Below are 16092 nucleotides of genomic sequence, written 5' to 3'. Positions count from 1 at the left end.
ATAGTATAATTGCCACCCTGGAGGTGATGCCACAGTAACCCTTAACAATACAGACGGTGACAATACAGTGACATGGAATCACTCCCTGTGCTGCTTGTCTGTCAGCTGAGAGAGAGCTCCTTCCTGCCTTGCCCCTCCACTCCCTGGCCCGTCACCTGGCCCACGCACCGCCTTCATTCCTCCCCTCCCCATCTACTGCCACCTTCCCCTACAGTGAACACCCCTCCCCGATGATTCAGAGGTTCGTGCTAAAAAGAAAAAGTGTTGTGTCGATGCCAAAGTGGCCTGATAGCACACGTCCACCACTCCTGGGAAGCCGTGATTTACGGCATAGCAACATTCCCGACAGTCGCTGCATGCATTAGTGTGTGGCAGGGACTGTATTCAGAGGCCAGAACACCCTTCCTGCCCCAGCCAAAAGATGCAGACATTAACGGTGCCCTTGGGGGTGCCGGTAAACCCCACAGCGCCCATTCTTCCATCATGTAGCTAGCATTTCTCAGACTGCAGCACCACTTTTCTAGTTCACTGAAAGTTTAGAAAACTCTCTTGAATTAGAAAAGTGACGGTCTTTTGAGAAATGCGCGCTAAGCCACTAGAGCACATGTTTCCCCTGCAAAGAATGATGTAAGCAGCTTTTGCTGCTGGAAAGCACGACCTCTTCCCCTCCAGTGTTTCCACCCACCCCAGAATGATGGTGCTGCAATTTATATTTAGCACAGGCTCTGAATCGGCCCCTCAGACTCGCGCTGCTCACCTCTAAGAATCTTCTCTACAGCACACCCGCCTAACCTCCGGGTTTGCCTCGGACCTTCCGGGTTTTCATGCTCTTTTCCGGGTCTCTGAGGAACAGCATGAAAGCTCCGGGCTTTTCAGGGCTTCAATAGAGGGCGTGAGCTGCCTGCACTCTGCTGCGATCAGAGGTTGCCTGCAAGAGTACGCAAAGCACTCATTCAGCAAAGTCCACTCAGTGAAACACCTCTTTGATACTCACTTTCTAGTCAGTGATGAGAAATAAGGGTGCATTAGCTATTTGCATCAGAAAAGCCTAAAACGCGCCAGATAAATATCCAAGTCTGTGCCTCATTTCAGGACAAAAACATTTAAATAGTCTGATTTGTATGGTGTGTTCTCATTTGGACACGCACAAAGGAGGTTTTGCAGTTAAACAGAATGTAACCTTTGCTTCCCACTGCATTTAAATAATCAGGATGCCTGGGGCAAAAAAGAAGCAGGCAAACTTGTCAATGGGGGCATTAAATGTTGAGAGCACATTTGAAAAACAGTAAAGGTCATTTTTTAAGCACGTGTATTTGCATTCTGAAACGTGCATTTGTCCATTTAAAGTAGGAGGCAAGAGTGTGAGGTGGTACAATTATACTGTTTTTGCTTAACATAGTTCTAAGAGGATTCATATATTTGTCACACTGTTTTTTTATATCTGCACTTCTAAAGTCATTTTTGTAATAAGGATTTTTCTTAAAAGCCAAACATTCACACATTCTCCTACCCACTAGTCCAGAGAAATAATCTCAGGTCATTCGTGTATGTTGCAGGCTGGTCTCAAATTCCAGCATCACCACTTAGCTAGTGTGTGATCCTGGGCAAAAAATGTTAACTTACTGTGCCTTATCAACAGATTTTTAAACAAAAATGTTTTAGCCCTGCTTTGGCCCTGAAGAGGTGATGTTCTGATAATTGTTTTTAATTATGAAAAAGCAGGAAAGTTTAAATTCACAAAGATAGAAAATAAATTAGAGATGCCTGTATTATGTTGCAAGGGGTATTATTTTTTCAGACTCCTAATACTAAATATTCATTTGGAGTATGTATATAACCTAGAGGTGTGGTGAGTGCAGAGTTTATAGTACTGGCGCAGTGCTGGCAATAATACTCTACATCTGCTGCTAGTCTAGGCCAGAAAGACATTGGGCCTCATTACGACCCTGGCGGAGTGGGTTTACGCCAGCGGTATTCGCGGCGGACCCGTCCGCCCTACTACGAGTTCCCGTAGCGCCATGGAGCGTTTTCCGCCTGGTTTTTCCGGGCGGAGAAATCCATGGCGCTACGGGACCTTGTTGTTAATTACGCCACCGTATTTTACGGTGGCGTAATTAACGCCTTCCCCACTCCCATTATACCCTATGGGGCAAAAATGGGAATGGGGAAGGGTAAAATGGGGAATGGGGATTTACCGCCCCGCCAAGGTCGGAATGGGGCGGTAAATCCGCCAACCCCCATGGCGCTATCGGCAGCTTTCCGCCATGCTCCATGGTGCATATTGCACCACGATTTCCGCCAGGGTCGTAATGAGGCCCATTGAGTGGACCAACTCGAAGGTTCTGTCGCTGACAAGATGTCCGTGCTGGTCGTGGAGTGCATACAATACATCTCGGTCCCAGGCGCAGCTCGCGTTGGAGATCGAATTTACTTTTTTGAAAAAAGATTTCGGGATCTTCTACTCGGCTTGCTCCTGGGATCCAATTTTCTTTTTGTTTTTTATTATTTTGGGATTCCGGCATGGCTTTACGTGGCGGGGATCCTCTCTTCAATCTCCGACTCGAGGGTTACAGTTTATAGTACTTATAAGTGCTGCGAGGTGTGCGCACATCACAGTCCGCAGAAATCTCAGAGTTTTTGATTTTCAAATGTAGGCAGGTCTGGTTGCCATCTCGCATCACACCACCGATATGCGCCATAAAAAGGGAGAAGGACGTTTCTTGCTCCTTTTTTTTTAGCAGCAGCCATGTTGTTTTGTATTTTTTTTTTGCTTGAGAAAATGGCACTGTTTCTCAGCTTAACACAAGAAGGCTATTAGCACTCTGGACAAAGCACAGGGAGCTAATAGCTAAAATCCCTTTACAGTCCGGCTTTAAGGGTCAGAAACCGCACTTCGATTTTGATTCACTTGTGACTCTTGGTTTTTCAGGCCATTACACCAAGGCCTTTTGCTTGTGGCATAGGATTATAAAATGCACAACCACATAATGTTTGGGTTCTTAAAAAGTGTGCGGCCACAACCTTGCCTTTTGACCATTTAGTATATATTCTTCACATGGAGCACAAAAACTGTAACCCTTGAATGGTCGAACTGGGGCATAAAATTGTCTCGGGCACCAATGAAAAAGTGGCCCACCGTTGCAATTCATTCCTTTTGTGACAGACTGTTTGAGCTGTACCCATGGGGCAGATTTTTGATAAAATGTCATGCAAATTGTGTATTTTAAAGAATGTTCATTCAGTAACACTGGTCAGAACTACTTGCCACATGAAGTAACTTATCAAACTGGCCCACGTAGGCCAAAAAAGTGGATCACTTTGGCCAAAAATAACTGGCCCACACTGGCATTTTGCGTTTTTGGTTCCAGCATTGCCCTATTGCCCAGTCCAAACCCTTGTAAAAAAAAAAAAAAAAAAAGAAGAAATACCAACATCCTGCACCCTCCTACCTTGTTGCCTGACCTTGTCATAGAATTTAGAAATTAATAAAATCATACTAAAAAAAAGCTATTCATTTGTAGGTCTATAGAAATGTACTGTGCTACTGGGGACTGAAAGGGTCAGTAACGGATTGCCTGCCTGAGCCAGGTAGGTTGAATCGAGGGGCGTGGTCTCAATATATTTATTCTTTATTAATTTTAACTATTAAAACACAGCACCCTCCCCGTCCCCCCCTGAACATGTACGCGGTTTTTCTGCCGTCAGGAACGGTTGGGGTGGCTCTAGCAAATGAGGACCAAGGAATGTGCCAGTTGAGGAGGGTACGGGATGAAGAGGATGGCGTGCGGGGGTCTCCAGAAACCACCCCTCCCCCACATTCAACCCTGATCAAATCTGCCCAATTGGATGACTGCCGTACATCGCCCACACTACCAGGGTGAACGAATCATGTGGTGTCACATTCATAATTCAGTTCAACGCAAGGATGCGTTAACATCATGACTTGCAGATGGGCAAATAGTTTTTTTAAAAATTCAGATGTCAATTATTAGCATTCCAAGTTATGCGATCACTGCCAGAGAATTGAGTTTACAAACTAGAAAAAATTCTATACCCCACCCTTCACCGCTTACCTGCCCTAATGAAATGTAGTCTAACTTTTATTTTTGCAGCCAGCGTCAAATTGTAGCGCTGCTTTTATTTTGGAAGCTTGTCTTATTTTAGATTTTAAAATGCACTTCACACTATGTATATAGCCTCAGATGCCACGGTCAGCCACTCCTTTCCAAAAGTCGGCGAAGCTCCTAACCTTGTATCCTACACCACACATGATTAATATGACAGAGCGAAGCCCTCCAGATAGCTAGAGCTCAGCCCTCCTCCAGGGACGTCATTTCACCAAAATACCAGGGGTAGTGGAAGTGACATCACATGACCCCCTGATGACATCACAGGAAGTGATGTCATTTGACCCCACCTCCAAGTGACTTCACAGGAAGTGATGGCAAAATGACCATTTGATTTTTTTAGATGCATCTGGCACCCATGTTTCCAGGTGCTCTCATTTTAGACAGACATAAGAACCGACGCACAGAGGGAGGCATGATTTGTCCACGATCATACATTTTGGCAATGCCATTTTCCAGATTCGACGTGGGGTCTGTATGTAAAACATACATAATGCAGTATTTCTAACAGGGTAACTGAAATTTGTAACACAGGCTACAGCTAGTGTATGAAACAACTATAGATCATACTGCAAGTGAAAGAAGTAAATATGTTTTTCAATCAAAGCTTAAATCTTTAACGTTACATGGAGAGAAGGGAGCGGTGCCTGGTCCACATATATACCACCCACTAGTGGTGGCTGGTTAGTTGTTTTTTTTGGAGGGTGTAAATATTTGCCACATGTATGTGATTGTGACTGAGCATAGCAAGGGAGCCTGAACTAACAAAAATGGGTCGGGCGGCCCTGGTGGGGCGGGGCGATTCTTCTCCCTCCCCAGAGTAAATGTTTTGAATAATGCGTTAAAATGGTGCATTACACAGCACACTTTCTGGAAGAATTTGGGTAAAAGGCCAACAATGTGGGTAAAAGGCCAACAATCGTTTTTGTAGGGTGTAGGGTAAACCATGACAAAAATACAATAGATGCAAGTCACTAAAAGTGCACAGGGCATTTCCCAATGCATTATCATGCCAGTCCCTACAATATATGAAAGTATAAAAAACATTTGTATGCTGGTTGTGCCCATACATTTCCATGTTCACTCCAACAACATATGCTAGTATTCCCATATAAAACCATACTTATGTTTGCTTTAAGACGTTTTTCGATAGTATTATTACTGGCAATGGGCCCAAAACTGGCTGTGCCAATATATGCCAGCAAGTACATACTCGCGTTTGTTTGCCCATTAAAAGTGACATGTCACAATATGAAAACCTGTCCAAACTGGTTCCAATGTGAGCCAGTCTAGACACATAAGAACACTTATCTTGCTTGATTCATCATAGATGCTCAGTTAATAGAAAGTCATGCTACAGTGAAGAATATATAGGCCGCTACACCAACACATCAGTCTAGCGAGGTAACACTACTTATCATGCTTGATTTTTTAAAGATGCCGATTAATAAATGTCATGCCACAGTATGCAATGGCTAGACTGACTGCACCAAAATGCCAGTCTAGCCAGGAAATGGCACACATACCAGTAAAACATCCACAGTCAATAAAGGATGTGGCAGAAATGCTCCATTGATCCCCAGTCTCTCAGGACCTTACACACACACATGGATCCCCTTTCAATCACCGGTCACTCACCCATACATCTCCTCTCACACTCACTCACACTGGATTCACCACACCCGCACACACCAAACCCGACCCAGAACATTCAAACACGTACTACCACATGTATGCTCATTCACCCACCATTAACTCACTCACACCTTCTCTTACATGCACTCATTACATTCTCTACACAGGCTCACTCCCAGCCACCCAGAACATTCAAAAACACACCATCACATTCGTACTCATTCACCCACCAGTCACTCAATCATACAACTTTTCTTACCTCCACCTATTGCATTTTCTACACAGGCACACACCCACCCACTCATTGCATTTTCTACACAGGCACAAACCCACACAACCAGAAAATCACACTCCTACTCATTCACCCACCAGTCACTCACACACACATTCTCTTACATCCACTCATTGCATTCTCTACACAGGCACAAACCCACCCACACATTGCATTCTCTACACAGGCACCCACAACCAGAACATTCATAAACACACATCACATCACTTCTCATTCACCCACCAGTCACTCACACTTTCTCTTGCATCCACTCATTACATTCTCTACACAGGCACACACCCACTCACCCAGAACACTCAAAACACACATCAGTTTAGGCAACTCCTCAGGCCTAACGCAGCCAGAACTCAGTGTTGGTGTCCACCCTCCAGACTGAACACATCCAACTGATCTCCTCAGCACCACACCTACTGCTAGGAAGCAGTATTCATGCAACAAGCACACCAGCTGCACACATATCTGGTGCACCCACGCACCATACGACAATCTCTGACTTGAACTGTGGTTCCCGAGGGTGTTCAACCTACCAGCGCTTTGAGATCATACCAATGATACATAAGGCGCTATATAAATGCCAAGTAACATAACATAGCATAACACTTCTTATTCACCTACCAGTCACTCACACCTTCGCTTACATCCACTCATTGCATTCTCTACAGCGGCACACACCCACCCTCCCACAACACTCAAAAACACATATCACATCACTTCTCACTCACCCACCCACCAGTCACTCCCACCTACATCCACTCATTACATTGTCTACACAGGCACACACCCACCCACCCAGAACATTCAAAAACACACATCACCATACATCACTTTTCATTCACCCACCATTCACATGCATACATCTGACACGCACTTCACACATGCAAAACACACGTCACATTACACAAAACAGCCTTCTTACCTTTTTCTTGCAGCTTCGCTCTGTCCTTCAGGCCCCCTCGCTCCTCCGTGCTGCTCACAAACAGGAACCAGGAGTCTGCGAGAGTTTCCGGGTTCCTGTATGTGAGCTGCAAAGAAGCCAAAGGAGAAGGGGTTGGAGCTGTACGTGGCATGTGACATGTGCCACATGTCACGGTCAGTTCCAACCCCTAACGAGTGCCTCCCCGGCCCAGCCTTCACCCTGATGGGTGAGGACTGAGCCGTGGACCCACCAGACCTGGTGTGGTGGACCCCCCAATGCTGTGGGAAGGCCCGCTACACCAGGGGCACCCATTTTGTTTTATTTGTAAAAAGTAAAATAAAAATAATAATAATTTACATTTAAAGTTGGGGTTGCAAGGGAGTCTCAGGGGTTGCAACTGTGTCCCACAGGGGTCGCAGTTGCAACCCATGGCAACCCCCAAATGGCGTCCCTGCTCTCCTTCCCAAACAAATCAGGATGCCTACAGGGAGAGGGTTGTGGCTGAGCTCAGTGAGGACGTGGCACGAGGGCCCAGACTGATGGAGAGTAAAAGATAAGGAGAGTGAGAGGAGAGACATGCAGAAAGATAATGTATAGAAATAGAGCGGGAGATAGCTGCGGAAAGAGAGAGAGGGCGAGGGGATGAGCTACCTAGGCTTGTTGCATTCCACATCATATGCCACCCCCACTGGTGGCACGCACTACACCCACCTTACCTCATTTGCTACCCTCAATGACATGTACAGCACTCCATTGATTGCCATCTAGGTTTGCTCTGTATAAATCCCCACATATCTCTTAGTCGCCTTCACATGTATGAGACAGGAAAGAGCCATCACCTGCTGACATGTTGCACATTTCACAGGTCTGAAAAAGATCTGGGGCTAAGCTAATGTGGGGACTGTCGGGACTTAGGGCCAGCTAGCCTTTGGAGCTATAGCCCCAAAGGACCCGGGGCTATAGCTCCCCCCCACCCCCCCGGCCCATTCCAGCAATGCCCCTGATCTTCTTCAGATGGTGTTAGAATCCAAGTAAAGTTGGCAAAAGCTGCCAATTGGAGCCATTTGGCCAACTTTTGAGACTGGCGGCATCAAAAGGTGAGGCCATTTCACCTCTATAAAAGTTGTCATCCTATATATATATTGAGAGAGAGAGAGAATGAGAGCGAATGTGAGAGAGCGATGTTGGACTCCGCACCTGATCCTTTCAAGGTCGATAAAGAGCTGTCCTTTCAGCGCTTAGACGCATTAGAAATATAGGATAAAGCGCTGTGTCTGAAACTGTCATATCATTTCACTTTCCCTCGTATACAATTTTCTCACATATAAGAGGCGATTTTTATTTGCGTCATTAGAACCTTCCTGGCAACTATTCAAATCTCTCTTACTCTGTGGGGCTGGTGCTGTAGGATGGCGCAAGCAACCTTTATAGAGATGAGAGGGCCACGCCTTTTGATGGCCAGTCCAAAATGTCGGCCAAATGGCTCTAATAGGCAGCTTGTGTCAACTTTATTTGGAGTCTGACAGCATCCAAAGAAGACACCATTGGCGGAGGGTGTGGAATGTGCAACATGCCAATGGGTGAAGGCTCTTTCCTGTCTCAAACATGTGAGCCCGCTTCCTCCACAGGACAAAATGTCATTTAAGATTCTACACATCACATGCATGAAGACGTACTGCATTATGCTGTAGTGAGTCTATAAACACAAGCATGCCAACAGGTAAGATGTCCTGAAGGCCCCCTTCTCCCAGGCCTGGCTATTCAGCCACCGGCCATCTGAAAGCTGAGGCTTGTAGGTCCAAGCCTATAACGGTAGGGTGACCAGATTTAAAAAGTATAAAACCAGGACAGGGCAGCTAACATAAAAGTAGGACTAACTCTTGACAGTGGCTCTCAAGGCACTATACTTCAGTAGCGTTTGGAGGAGAGGGGGGTTTAAGTGTTACTGTTCAAATACACACATATTATATCACAAACTAACACTATCTTAAGTTGTAAAATGCAAAATGCAGCATTTCGTCTGGGCGAGATTGTGCATTTCAGCCTGCCAGCTATGAAGACCTACTACAGAAAACCGGGACCAATGGAAATTCCAATGGAAACATAATCTTGAGAAATGGGGACAGAGCTCCAAATACTGGACAGTCCCGAAAAAAACAGGACGTCTGGTCACCCTACATAATGGGGAAAGCAGAACTACCAGTCCCAGCATGCAAAGTGCTCTGAATTATAAAGGGTTAGAAACTGACTTTAATTTCTTCGGTCCAATGTACATTTTATACAAGTTTCTCAATTCAGTAAGGCCATACCTTGGACATGATTAAAATGTTGCAGTTTGCTTTCTGGTGAATACAAGATGGGGTTCTCTTCTTTACCCCTCTGACCCCACCTCTGCTTAAAGTTGGGGAATGGTCCAACAATGATGTTTTTAAAATATTTGTCCTTCTTGGTCCTACTAGATTTGTAGATGCTGTTGTTTTGGAAGTAGGTGCCGGCATGCGATTGGATATAACGTGTTGCTTTCCATAAACCAATGAAACCAGCCAATGCTCCCAGATTCTTTTGGGCAGACAGTTCAGAAGCGATGGTCCTGGGCCTCTGCTGTCCACCGCCAGAAAGTTCTATTAAAGATGAGCTGGAGTCTTTTATGAAAGAGAAAAATGGGAAATTGCTGTGCTACCACGCGGCTTCACTAATCCACCCAGATTGGCAACACATGAGCGTCACAGCCAATTACTTTCTCTGAGCTCCGAAGAAATGTCTCTCCGACCAGTCGATAAACCTTTGATTCCTTTAATTATCTGACTGTGGACAGCCTGCATGACTTAGATGTGCAGTCCACGTCATAGCATGTGTTGATGACTATCTCAGAAGGGCTCTTGTGAAAAATGTTAAAAATATCTTCCAGGAAATAAAATCCATCAGAAGCCTTTTACTTTTTCACAAAATATAATGGCAGTATCATACTCCCTCCCTCTCTCCCTCCCTCCCTCCCTCCCTCCTTCCCTCCCTCCCTCCCTTCCTTCCTTCCTTCCTTCCTTCCTTCCTTCCTTCCTTCCTTCCTTCCTTCCTTCCTTCCTTCCTTCCTTCCTTCCTTCCTTCCTTCCTTCCTTCCTTCCTTCCTTCCTTCCTTCCTTCCTTCCTTCCTTCCTTCCTTCCTTCCTTCCTTCCTTCCTTCCTTCCTTCCTTCCTTCCTTCCTTCCTTCCTTCCTTCCTTCCTTCCTTCCTTCCTTCCTTCCTTCCTTCCTTCCTTGCTCTCTCACTCTGTCTTTCTCAATCTTTCCCTCTCTCTCTTTCTTTTTATCTCTCTTTCTCTGCTTGAGTGGAATGTCTACCGAAGATACACAGAGTTCGGGCGTCTGTATCGTGAGTTAAAAAGCAAATATCATCAAGTTAGGACCTCTGATTTCCACCAAAAAGGCAATTGGGATTAAGGTTCAAAGTTTGATGAGGATCAGTGTAGTGAGCTCTGAGTTGGAAGCTGGAATTCACAGCAGTGATTCTGCTGGGCTTTGCAGACTGGCTGGCTGGTTTCATGCACAGCAAAATGGCCTCAAGGGTGGAGGGCTCCTGATGGGGCACACCACTTTGGAAAGCCTGGGAGGCCCTGCTACCCCCAAGCATCTAATAAATGGAGACTCTCCATGCATCAAGCTACCCACCCTGTTCTTGGAGACCTTGGTCGCCTCGTGCACCTGACTGGTCTGCAACTGTTTTGCTGCTAGGCCGCCTGGTGAGTTTGTCGTGCATTGTTCAGTTTCTCTGTCTCTCTCCCCTTTTCATCTCTCTGCTTTCGTCCACCTTGGTGCTCTCCAGCTCTCGTATTTACTCTAACTGCAACTATATCACCCACCTTTCCTGTCTTTTGAAGCATGGAAGGACATAGTTTAAAAAAGATCTCCTGGTATCCAACCCAGTCCTGCCCATCGCTGACACCTACGGAAACGCATCTTCCAGGCAGACTGTCACAGACATCCTCTTTGTCGCTCCCTCTCCGGACCTATGGACTCCACACATGGCCTGTGTCCTCTCTCCTTTCTCCTCACTACCTATTAATGGTGGCACAAGATGGGAAGAACTCTTGGCAGGCTTATCATCCTCTAGGTGCATCATTGATGCCTACCGGAATGACACTGTCATGGCCCAGGGCTCTCAGCCCAACCTCCTCCTTCTTGACCGGCATCTTCTGCTCTCATCAACTTCCTCCCTTCTCCTGCCACTCCTCCATCTGTAACCCCTCTTGCCCCGTCTCTACCACTGATGGGCATACCACATCCCTGTACCCATCCTCGGAAGACCTTCAATTGTGGCAACCAGCTTCAGCTAGCTACCCTCAACTCTTGTTCTGCTGTTAAACACTTCTCTGATATCTGTCTCCTTTTTGAAGACTTTGACCTTGTTGTTCTCGCTCTCACTGACACTTGGTTCACTGCCAGTAGTACTCGCCCCCTCACCCGAGGAGCAGGAGCTCCCTTCACTGCAGAAGCAGTGCCCAGGATCCCCAGCTGGAAGGTAAGCTCTCGGCCTGCACAGCACATTTGTGCACCCTTGGATACCCTTCCCTGAAGTTGCGGCGGGACGCCATATCACTGCAGCGCATTTCAGCTACTTCATCACAACTGGATCCTGGCCTGTATTTTGCCAGATGCACCCATTTGCTCTGTATGACCCACATGCTGAAAGTCAGCTTCCATTAGTCACCACGAGTTCATGGTAATTCAAAGATGGCCGCCCACATGACGCGAGGTGCATCCTCTACCATTTCTACCTGATTACCTCTATCTGTGCCCTGATTGGTCCTTCTGGTGCTTTTGTGCACCAATAACGAGCCGGCAGGCGAGTTTGAGCCGGCCCACCACGACGAAGGCTCACACAGACAAAGGCTCCCTCCTGCCTATCCCGAGCCTGTCACTTGCCGTCAGGCTGTCGGCCAGAACACCTGCATGACCATATTTTATCTACATGCAAGGTCATGGTAACATTTCAACCCCCACATGTGACATTAACATATTATCACGCTGACTCTGCTAACTTCTAATGTCATATATATGCCTATATACACCCATCAACCAATGTGGCTCACTTGTCTTCCCAAGTTCCCATGAGCCATAAGTTCTTTCGGTCTTAGGTATTGTACATCTCCGTTCCTTACCCTATATATTTTTGTGGTGCTCATTCCCAAATGCATTAATGGATCAGGTACTTAGCTGCCACAATTGCTCTGCCTGTTGATTATACTACTTTGTTTTTATTATTAATGACCTCATTGAGACCGGATCCAGGACCCCCCTCACTTGCCTTGCCTAACTAGGCATATCTGCCTATTGGTGACATGTACTCTACCTACTGTCATACTGTGTCTAGCCATTGCCCACTGTACCAGAGCGTCACGATGTTAGGCACCTCACTAGTGTACCCTACTGTATCCTTATGTGCTGCGCCATTGTCTCCCTAGCCCAAATGTGCTAATATCGAGGTGCTCTTCTATTGTATTCTTTGCAGTATACTCCTTTGCATTTTAGTCAAATTGTGTCTCTTGAATTTAAGTGCTACCCCCATTGCATTCTAGTCAAACTTTCTCCTTTGAATCTAGGCGTTACCCTCATTGCATTTTAGTCAAATTGTGTCCTTTGAATCTAGGCGCTACCCCCATTGCATTTTAGTCACACTATGTCCTTTGAATTTAGGTGCTACCCCCATTGCATTCTAGTCAAACTGTGTCTTGAATTTAGGTGCTACCCTCACTGCATTTTAGTCAAATTGTGTCCTTTGAAACTAGGCGCTACCTGTAATGCATTTTAGTCAAATTGTGTCTTGAATTTAGGTGCTACCTTCACTGCATTTTAGTCAAATTTGTCCTTTGAATCTAGGCGTTACCCTCATTGCATTTTAGTCAAACTGTGTCCTTTGAATTTAGGTGCTACCCCCATTGCATTCTAGTCAAACTGTGTCTTGAATTTAGGTGCTACCCTAACTGGATTTTAGTCAAATTGTGTCTTTTGAATCTAGGCGCTACCCTCACTACATTTTAGTCAAATTGTGTCTTGAATTTAGGTGCTACCCTCACTACATTTTAGTCAAATTGTGTCCTTTGAACTTAGATGCTACCCTCACCTTAAATATTTGCTACAAACTATTTAGTATGTGTCCCTTGAATACCAGCCTGTTCGCCTGCCTACTGCTCCTCTTAAACACCGTAGCACTGCTTATCAAGTCAGCCCAATCACCCATCAATATGCATTCGACCATGAGTAATACTAAGTCACCTGGTAGCGCTCCTCCACATACTGGCAACCTACAGCCATGGCTGCCCACCAGACTCCCCAGCTCCACCCCTGATACGAATTTAGGACTCAGAGCCAGACTAGCTAAAATTTATGAGCCCCTCGCCCGCTGTATACCCACCTCACTGAGACTCAGAACCTCGACTGTCTGGCCTAGTCTACCTATCCTTAAACCAAACTCATCCCAGAACCCCAACTTCACACCTCAAATCACAACTACTAAGACTTCTGCAAGCCCCCAAATTAAGGCAGCCCTAATCAATGCTAGTTCACTAGCAGCTCACGCAACAGAAATTGCAGACTTGATCCTGAAAGAAAACCTCAAACTCCTTGCCGTTACAGAGACCTGGCTACATCCGGCAGCAGGCCCAATGCTCATGCTTGCAATCCCAGATAATTACTCTATCCTGAGACACGACCGTCTGAACTCCAGAGGAGGGGGCATTGCTATCATACACAAATGCAGCCTCACCATGAGAACTGTAACCTCTATAAATTTCCTTTCCTGTGAATTACTCTCTGTTAAAGTCCCTCTTACCAATTCCCAAACTCTTAACATACACCTGATATATCGCCCTCCAGGCCCAATAGGCACCTTCGACGAAGATATTAATACTATATTATCTAGTAACCTCAAAAGCTCCACCCAAGTACTCACCCTTGGGGACTTCAACATGGGCTATAACGACCTAGATGACCAAAGTGCCAATACTACACTCAGTACCCTAACCGATGTAGGATTTACCCAAAGATGTATGGAACCCACTCATATCAAAGGCAGAATACTTGACTGGGTAGTGGACTATAATTGTCTAGCAAGCATCACCGACATCTCACCATTAGCCTGGACCGACCACTACTTGGTATCGTTCACGCTCTCTTCCATCCGACCCCCACCTCTATCTATTAGTAGGGCCCCACCTACACTCACAAGAAATAAGAAGAGCATCACTGTGGAGAGACTCATCCCAAACTTACTCCCCACACTAAACACACTCCCGGGCAAACCTGGACCCAGAAACCATGGTTGATGAATATAATAAAATCATGCCCACTTCACTGGATTTCATCGCTCCCCTCAAACTTAGACCAAGCAAGCCCAAAACGCATCTGAACAAATGGTACACACCATTCCTCAAAAATGTAAGACAGCAAAAAAGAAACTGTGAAGCCACTTGGAAAAGACACCCTTCAGTACCTAACAAACTTAAACTAACCAAACTAGCAGCCCTCTACAAAAAGGAAATCTACCTTGCTAAACGATCCTCCTTTGACTCCCGCATAACCCAAGCTAAATCTAATATGAAGGTACTATTCTCCATCCTGAAAGAAGTAGAAACCCCTATTGCACCACCAGATACCTGCACTAAAGATAAAAATTGGTGCTCAGAAATTCAAAAGGCGTTAGCCAACAAGATTGCTATGCTACAAAATAAAATTTCTGTCAAAAAAGCCTCCCTAAATTACCCTCCCACCTTCAAATCACCTGAGAAGCCTACGCTAAGGGAAACCACCCGCTTTCATTTCTCCAAAGTCACTATACCTGAAGTAGAAAAAATCATCCTGTCACTAAAACCATCTAACTGGTAGGGTGATCTGTGCCCTGCACAGCTCATTAAAGATGCGGCACGTGACCTCTCTGCTTTTATCACAAAATTAATTAATACCTCCTTCCCCACTGGTTCTATCCCTACCAACCTAAAACAATGCTGGGTACTGCCACTACTAAAAAAGCCCACACTTGACCCAGCCACGCCCACAAACTATAGACCCATAACGACTGTGCCATTCCTGCTAAAAATACTGGATAAGGTCGCATACGTGCAAATTCAGAAGTATCTGTAAGAACACCACCTACTTGGAGTTAGGCAATCAGGTTTCTGTCCTCAACATGGGACCGTGACTGCCCTCATTGACCTTAAAGCCCAGATTGACAAATTTAGAGATCATGGCCAAGCAGCCTTACTCCTCCTAGACCTGTCCGCAGCATTCGACCTGGTCGATCACACGGTCACTTACACACGTCAGCCCACTTTTCCGTTGAGGCCATTACCTGGATTAAATCTTTCCTCAACGGCAGAACTATGAGGGTCTTTTCACCAACAGCTGCAGCAGACCCCATTCCCATCACCTGTGGCATGCCACAGGGCTCCTGTGTCTCACCCACTCTGTACAATATATTTACTAAGCCCCTTTTCGATGATTTGGATCATCTCGGTATCACCTACACCAACTACGCGGATGATACCCAGATCCTCCTTCCGCTTTCTGGAGATTATAGAAAGGATTGTCCTTGGTGAATAGAGTGTACATCATCATCCAGACATGGATGGCCACACATGGACTATGCCTGAATGATGATAAAACTGAACTTATAATTCTAGGTACTACTACCAGTCTGAAGAAATTGGGCTCTGCCTATTGCTCCTTCATGATCGATGGAAATAGTATCAAGGTGGGACAAGAAGTTAAAACCCTAGGTTTCTACCTGGACTCCACCTTCTCCCACATTAAAGAGGTGAACTATCTAGCCTCATCCACGGCCTACACTTGCAAATTGATCCGTGCAGCCAAACCGTTCCTATCGGACACAAGTTGTTTGACCCTTGCCAGGGCCCTCATACTGTCCCGCCTGGACTACTGTAACGCTCTCTATCTTGGGTCCTCCAAAGCCATTACCAATAAACTCCAAACTCTCCAGAATAATGCTCTAAGAGCGGCATTGGGCATCTCTAGAAGAGAGCATATTACAGCATATTGTCAACAGAACAATTGGCTTTCTGTCAAAGACAAAATACTCCTAAAAACGGCATCACTCACTCACAAATCCCTCAACAA

Source organism: Ambystoma mexicanum, chromosome 9 (assembly GCF_040938575.1).
Source record: "Ambystoma mexicanum isolate Mex_15411 chromosome 9, UKY_AmexF1_1, whole genome shotgun sequence".
In the NCBI taxonomy this organism is placed as follows: Eukaryota; Metazoa; Chordata; class Amphibia; order Caudata; family Ambystomatidae; genus Ambystoma; species Ambystoma mexicanum.
The sequence above is the reverse complement of the archived record's forward strand: the minus strand, read 5'-3'. Positions refer to the sequence as shown.